This window comes from Anas acuta, chromosome 20 (genome assembly GCF_963932015.1).
Source record: "Anas acuta chromosome 20, bAnaAcu1.1, whole genome shotgun sequence".
In the NCBI taxonomy this organism is placed as follows: Eukaryota; Metazoa; Chordata; class Aves; order Anseriformes; family Anatidae; genus Anas; species Anas acuta.
The window spans coordinates 4,404,028-4,412,278 of NC_088998.1; the positions used below are offsets into that span (position 1 = coordinate 4,404,028).

At 48.3% G+C, this 8,251-nt stretch overlaps 1 long non-coding RNA gene across 1 annotated transcript; it reads right to left on the reverse strand.

The window, feature by feature from the left end:
* Positions 1-1,834: 1,834 nt before the first annotated feature.
* On the reverse strand, positions 1,835-7,485 carry LOC137842805 (uncharacterized). Its single transcript, XR_011089224.1, has 3 exons — positions 7,206-7,485; positions 5,572-5,713; positions 1,835-5,471 (listed from the first exon to the last, which is right to left on the reverse strand). It is a non-coding gene; the product is annotated as an uncharacterized lncRNA (long non-coding RNA).
* Positions 7,486-8,251: the final 766 nt, after the last annotated feature.

Genomic DNA, 8,251 nt, shown 5'->3' on the forward strand with positions numbered 1-8,251 from the left:
GTGTCCCGTCGGCTTTTCCTGGAGCATTCTGATCGCCTGGCCCACCCCGAGAAGCCTGCACGAAGCACCCTGCGGTGACACCCGCGGGCACTGACTTGAGGGGGAGCCGTTTGCCTGTGAACAGGGAGAGCACCCATCCTTTTCGTGCCTTGGGGAATCGCGGCACCTTGGTTAGGCTCAGTCCTGTGCACAGGTTACACGCAGCCGTCTGCCCCATCTGTGTGGTTCCCGGGCTTGCCCTGCTGGTCACAGAGGTTTGCAGAGCCACCTGAAGGTGGAAGGAGTTTGGCAGTGAGCCCCACACTGCTTTCCCAAAGATAATTCAGATTAAGGAGTGAGGGGAGAATTGGGGCTACCTGGAGACCCCGCGATGGCCACACGAGCTCCTCAAACAGCGATGCAGACCTGGGCAGATGCCCCAGGAGGACATCAGCCTTCCCAGAGCCACTTTCCATCCGTTAACAGAGGCCCTGGGGACAGCTGGAAGGTGTGAGCCCTCCTCCCTCCATCCCAGCACAGCGATGACCCATCTGGCCACCACCAGAGCCGAGGTGTGGGGATTCCCACCCTCGCTCAGCCCCGGAGCCGTTTCATCTGCCCGAAATAGAGCAGGGCTGAGAGGGAAACAGGAACGGGAACAAAGCTCCTCCTGCGCTGCGGGGCCAGCGGGGTCGATGGAGAAGAAGCTGAGGGTGAAATCAATTAATTCATTCATTACGGAGCTGCTGCGGCTGCAGAGATATTGCAATTGTGCTTGCTGGGAGGTCCTCGCGAGAGAGACGTCTCATTTCCATCGCGGTCCCCAAGGGTAGGTCACAGTCAGACAATTTCATTCATGCTGAGGGCGGGGTAGGACAAATATCCCGGGGATAACGTACCCTCATGAGCCTGGACTGGCAGCAGGCTGGGTGAAATCAGAGCCCGCTTCCACCAAGAGAGATGAGGGGCAGAAAAACCCAAAGAGCTGGGCAGGGGCAGGTGAGTGCTATTTTCAAGGCTCGCAGAAGGAGCAAGTGAGGCTGGAAGGGGGCTTCCCGTGGGCAGAAACATTTGTCATCGTGCAGCTCTCTCTGGAAAGGGTCTCTGGGATGGCTCGGTACCCGCAGTGCAGCCTTTCAAGCCCCTTCGTTAGGACTCCAGCAGAAGCCCTGTACCCTCTGCCCAGCCTCATCCTGGGGGGCTGCCTGGCATGGAGCTGCTCTCATGTCCATGCCCACCCTGTGGGCTCCCTGTGCCTTCCACCCATTCTCTGCCTGCTCTTGCGAGTGAAGTTCAATGAATTTACATAGAAATCTGGGGCATTTAAAAGGACTGATGTGGTCTGCTCACTGAGCAGCTCTTGTTGCAGGCTGCAGGACCCTTTTCTTGTACCTTTGTGCCTCAAACTGGAGAGCACGGTGCTGCTTGCTTAATCGCGGTGGTGATTTCAAACCTTTTGCTCCTTACAGGGAGATTTTCAAGTCCTACAATCAGGAGCTCCAAATCTTCTGAAGATACACAGCCATTTATTGCAGGACTCGGCTGGGTAATGTTTCAGGGAAAAAATGTCATCCTGTCTGAACACACCACGTTAGCAAGAGAGGAAATGTGCCTATCGACAGATGAATGGACAGAGAGAGCCTGCAATTCTTGAGAACTAACCGGGACTTTTCAATCATTTCTATCTACCTGACAGCAAAGTTCACCTGTGAAGCAAGGGCAGAGTCAAAACAGCTACAGCATAATCTGAAAAACACTGAATTGAACGGGGCTGTGGATAAAAGCACCGAAGTGCTGATGAATCTGGTTCATCCCTTTTCTACATCGATGACACGGATTGCACCAACAGTCCCGGGCTGGGCTGAGACCCCAGGAGGAGCATCACGTCACAGGAGGAACAGACTGACATTCCTGGGAGTTTCAGGGACAGCAAGGGGGCAAAGTAGTGAGTGCATTTCCCTTCTTGTCTCTGCGAGCAGAGATTTTCATAACATGGAACAGACTTCCTCAATTCTGAGGGAAGAACAATGCACGGAAACATCATTTTTTATAGATGTGTGAAAAATACGAGATGCCAGCATGATGTGAAACTTCGTGAGGAGCTTATTTAGGAAGGAGTAGTCAGAGCTACAAAGATCTCAGTCCACTGAGGGTGGATGTCTGTAGATATCGGTGGCCGACTATTCGTAAGAGCATCGTGGCCCCATTTCATATGGGCATGTGCTGGGGGTGGTGCGTGAGCTGTGCCTGGAAAATTCCTTGGGCTTCCGAATTGTGAGAAGAGGAAAGGGGATAAAGTCTTAGCAGAGCCTGTCAAAAACTTAAGGTTTTGTGTTCCCATGTCCCATATTCAATGCTTTTTTTTTCTTCATTTTTTTTCGAAGCTCTGATACTTATATAGATATAGAGATTATTTTTTTTTCTTCCATCCCCATTTTCAGGACCCAGCCAGGAACCACAAGTGCCAGAAATACCTCTGAGGGATGTCTGCACAACCAATGGGCCAGTTCCACAGCCCTTAATGGCTTTTAGTGGGACTTGTGTGTCCCTCTCTGCCGTGCTCCAAACCAGACACAGCGAATGACAGTGACAGAAAGCTGAGATTTAGTGCCCAAAACAAACCCTTTGTTATGGAAGAGACCAAAGGGGGGGATTTTTTTACTGCTTTAAAATCTTCTTCAGTTTCCAGATCTTTTATCCTTAATATAGCTACTTCTATTCTTAATATAACTACTTGTCAGTGACAGAAGAAAGGACATCAAAAGTGTGGCACACAGCTGACTTAGGACCGAACTGAATAACTCTTTAATGACGTGTGTCTTTACACAAAGATCCCACATGGCCGCTTCTGCAGTCCACCAAATCAACAATGTTCAGCAAGACAACTACAAGTGAGGAAAAAAAATAAAGGAAGAAAAAAACATCATTTGAAGGTCTCTCTGGCTTGATTGCCTCAGCTATTCAGACATGGGGGTTCCCACAGGCAAAAGCAGAGCCCCACTTTGCCCCTTCGGACATCTGCCTGCTCATGAAAATGCTCCTGAGTGTGGCGTGCTGCCCCAACCCAGCTCGTCAGTGGTCCTGAGCGTGGTCAGCCTCTGATTTTCCAGAAATACACAGAAGAAAGCAACAACAACAACAACCAGTTAACAAGTGGACCCGAGGAGCAGAGGGGCTGCTCCTCTGCTGCCCCATCCCCAGCCCCCTGCTGCCGGCTCTGCACCAGGGACAAGTGGGGGCTGCCTCTGAAAGCCTCCAGCCCACGCGGATTTAAGCAAAGCTTTGGATGGCTGGGGGGGGATCAGCGTTAATGGAGCGATTCCACGGGGCAGCACAGTCAGATCCCCCCTCCTTCCTTCTAGTTTTTCTTTTCTGCAAGAAAAACGAAATCCCCAAAGCCTGCCTGCTCCTTTCAGGAGGGGGGTTTGTGCTCTGCCTAAGTGAACTCTGGTGTTGCTGGACTCAGGAGGAAAAAAAAATGAATTAACCCAGAAAGGCCTTCTGCTGCCAGCGTGCTGATACATTTCTTAAGGGAGGGAGGCACAAAAGGACTTACTTCCTTTGTTCCTGCTGCAAGTTTTAATCCCTCTTTCCTGGTGGGATTCTGCTGTGCCCTGAAACCCAGCCCGAGGTGCGTGCCATCCCCGTGGCTGTGCCGCGCTGTCCCTGCTTTGCGTGGCTGTGTTTTGAGCTACAGGGACGTACAACCTTCCCTGTGCTCTTTGCTCCCACTTTTAGCTGTGCTGATCCTTTATCTGCTCCTCTCTTCACTCCGTTGTATCGTTTCATGATGTGATTGCAGAGGTTGAACTGGGGGGCAGGAAGCCTGTCAGCACCAAGGTGGGGCTGCAGCGAAACGAGTGGGTCACGGGAGGAAATCCAGGCAAGCTAAGGAGGGTGGGAGGAAAAAAAAGGCAGACTTTTCCTAACCATTTAAGACAGGTTCTTGTACCCATTTAGGAGTAGGAGCAATGGCAAGGCAGGATGTTGGCAATGCAGCAGCTTGCCATGGGTGATGCTCGCAGCACGTCCCATGGAAATGTTGCATTTCTGCCTGCTTTTATTATCTGGGCTCTGGCTTGTCCTGCTGATGGCTGCTGCGGGTCGGGTGTTGCTGGCGCAGTGCAGGATGAAGCAGAGCAGAGCGTGCACCCCCTGCACCGTGGAGATGGCTCTCATGTTCTATGCATTATGAAAAAAAAAATCACCTGTGACAAAAATAGCACGAGGTGATGTCACTTACAATTATCATAATGCATCTGGAACGAAAAACCATCGGGGATACCAGGTGATCTTCAATCTGACACTTTTTTTTCTTTTTTTTTCTTGAATCCCAGATTTAGTAATTGGAAGCGGCTTCTACCAGAGTAAGGAGGACGGGGTCGGGGTTTGCAGAATGCGAATTCAGGAGGGGGATGCAGGGAAGGGTGCACATGTAGGTGCCCATTCCTTGTCTCCCATCCCGTGCAGGTTTCTGCACAGGTTCGTGCAGTGTCGGGGCTGCCACCTGCCCTCCTCAAGCTGGGAAGTGCAAGCAGCCACCGAAAAGATGCAGCCTCGGCGCCTCCCCCCTTGATGCTACCCAAACTGAGCAGAAGGACTGGCAGCACTTAGGACAGGAGAGCCAGGCAATTTGCAGCCATCCTCCTGCTGATAACATCGCTGCTTCCGTGGGATGGTAGCACTTTGGTGCTAAGAAATGACCCATGCTGGGAGCTGTGCGGCATCTTTCCGTGCAGCCTGGCTGGGGCCATTCCAATTGAGGATAATAAACGAGAGAGGGAACAATATAAGCGGTGCTATAAATAATAATGCTGCAATTCCACTGATGGCTTATGGTGGCATTATAAATGATCGGAGCAAAGTCAGGAGGTCTCTTCACACCACCAGAGCCTCATGCTGGAATTATAGATCTAATTTAAGTGCATTTTGGGGGTAAATTATTTATTAAAGTGTAAAGCTTATGGAGATAAATGTTCAAGTAGTCAGGCTCCTGGACTAGGTGAGCGTTCCTGGTCCTAATAATTACAGGTGGAATTTGCCCCTGGGCAAAAGGGCTAGATCAAGTTTTTAGCAACATTTTAGATATCCAGGAGCCCTGGAGGACACTTCTTGGCACGGGGGTGCAATCTCTAGCCCTGCAATGAAATGGCTTCCTCGTACAGGCGATCAATTCTGAGCACCAATTGCTCATACGTCCCTTTTATTCATTAGGCTGGAGTTAGGAGACCCGAGCAGGGAGAAACATTCCTCAGGCTGATGAAAAACCGTAGATATATTGGGGGTGTTATCTTACAAATGTTTTAAGTCTTCCTGCATTATAGCCCCAAAATGGAGTCCTGGGGCTGATGTTTTCATCTCTTGCTGTGTATTTCATTCTAGTTTTAGTGAGAAGTTACCGCTTTTACCAAACCAGGCAAGCAGCCACGGGACCATGGTGAAATTCTCTCTGCCTCTGCCTTCTTTGGTGACCTCAGGCAAGTCACTTCAATCTATATCTCAAAAAAATAGAGAGAGACACGGGATATATCAGAATATTTCAGGCTCTATCTGCCCAGCAAGCTGTAGGTGGCCACGGGGACCTCTCTACACCTGGCTGTCTAGTTTGGGAGCCTGTACGTGGCCAGAGCACAAAGCCCAAAGGACCGAGCTGAGGCTTTACCAGCTGCAACCTGGAGCCTGCCTCTGGGATGGGAAGCGGAGAAAGACGGAGCTCATCGTCTCTCTGAGTCTTCTACAACATAAAAATTGTCCATGGAGCAGGAGCCTCGAGACTGCCGTGCTCCACTGGGCTGCAGTAAGGATAAATACATTAAGATGAGGTATTAAGATACAGTGGTAATTAGGAGCCATAGAAGTAACTTAGATATAGAATGAAGCTACTAATAATGCATGAATGCAAACCCTTAAGAGGTTTGCTTCATATAAAGCACCCAGCCATTCGGTAGCTTAGCTCAATTCTCCGAAGCTGCAAATTCAGGCTGAAAATCTTATGAGGATATGCTCTTTCAGGGAGATTTTTTTTTTTTCCCTTGTCATACTTAAAATATTGCTGAGGCCAACTTTTTGTCTATAGGCAGTGTTTTTTCCATAGCTTCCAGCCAGACTAGAAAATGTTGAAAGGCAGGGAAAATGTATTTAGGGAAAAAAAAAAAAAGTAAAACCTGAACTTAGAGGGGGGAAGATGCTGATTAAGGGAGGGTAGCTAATGGTCAGAGCAGGGAGATGAAGATGGAATCAGTATTCCTGCCACTAATTCACTGTGTAACCTTGTGTCTGTCACTGAGCTTTTTTTTTGTACTCTGTTTTCCTCGTCAGTAAAATGAGTATTATAATAGTTACCTTCCTGATAAGGGTTTCAGTTAATCAATTTCTAAAGCCCTTAAGTACAGAGAGACACGAGATATCTTATCAACAAAGTCCAGCATTTATCTGTGCCTGGATATTCTCTGAACTGCGCCGTCTGTAACTGAATAGGAGCTGATCTATATAAACCACAGCAATTCCTATCGACTTTGATGAATAAACACTATTTCTTGCAAATAATACCCATGTGTTTTTTGTCACAGGCAGAATTTGCTTCTTAAAAATGTGTTTGAAAAGCAAATTTAAAAGGTTTCAGGTGGGTTGGTAGAATTAAACTCCCCTGATGACTGAATTGCTTGCACAGTTTGCCTGTGCTGCTCTTTGTAGCAACTCGAGTCAGTCTTTCTGCCGCTGGTGGTAGCAGCAGACAGCAAAAGCACTACATTTATTTTTGCTCAAAATTCTGAATTTTAGCCAAGGAAAAAAAGAGGAGAAGGAAATAATGAACTTTTGACAGGCATTTTTCAAACAATAGAATAATAAATCATGGTCTGGGAATGAAGATCCTTTCTTACAAGAGACGAGTAAGGAGCTTAGCTTTTTTAGCCAAGCAAAACTGAAGACTGAAAAAGAGGAGGGGATTGTTGCACATAAGCAGATTGGGGCATAACAGCGGGGAAGGAAAGGAGCTATTAAATCTAAAGGACAATGCTGAAACAAGAACAAATGGGTATAAACAGACCATTAATAAATGCAGGCTGGTAATTAGAAGAGTGTGTCTAAATATCCTAAGAGCTGGATTACAAATAGCCTTTCCCGGGGAGCAGGCAGGTGAAGGAGCCCACCCAGACGGAAAGGAGAGCCCCACATGGCAGCCGGGTGCCTTGGGGAGAGGCATGGACCCAAATCCAGCTCCCTACCTTTCTTTGCTTGGGCAAGTCAACTGACTTCAGCATTTCATCCTGTGCACTCCATCTCCAGGAGAAGGGAGAGGATAATCTCCTTTCTCCAAAGTGCCTTTCTACATTTATCATGGCTGGATTTTAAATTGAGGAGGTAGCTATCACATCACCATTACATCACATACATCTTTCTTCCATTCCACCCTTTGCTCCACAGCCAAGTGCTTTTATTCTCTTCCATCACTTCTCTGCAGTTACTGCCCCATCCTTATTCCTTCTCCCTGCCTTGTGCCCCCAAACACTTTCAGACCTGCCGTTTGGTAAGTAACGCAGCTGCAGCTGGTGCTTACAAGCTACAGCGCAGGTGGAGCAGCTTGTGTTTAAAATGTGCTTCTTCCCTTTCTTACCCTGTTTGGGTTGCAGTGGTTTTCACTGCAACAGCTCTCAGCCTGCTGGAGTCCCAACAGCTCGACACTTGAATAATTTAAGTGATTTGCATTCCCCAAAGTGCATCCGAGCAGATTTATGATGAGTGTTTGTGACCTGTTCTTCTAAAGCACTTCTCTGACGTCTGTTCTTCATTAGGGTTCGCCACCTAAGTTGGTTCAGCGTGGTGATAGGAAGCTAAGAGCTATTTCTTGAAGCCCATCTGGGGAGCCAAGCTACCTATGGTGGGCTGGTGTCAGGGTCTTGATGTTCATTTAGGCAGATGAATGTGTAGGGACAACTGAAAAAAAATCACCACCACCATCAACAACAACAAAAACAACACTAAACAAACCAAAACACTTGAGAAAACAAATTCTTCCTCCAGGGTTCCTTGTCCCTCTAAGAAGTCTGCTGTGCTTCTCCATGAACTGTTGCCCACTGGTAGGTTAACACCTCGCATTTATTTAGCTCTTTTTCCTCTGCCTGCTCTATTTTAGCTCATCCTTTTGGACACACAGACCATCCTCTTCCTCCTTGGACCACTCTGGTCTCCCAGAAGAGGGTGTCCCCATCTCCTCTTGGCAGAGCTTCTCCTGCTCAGTGCCAGGTTGGTTTATTTCATGTGGCTGTCCTCT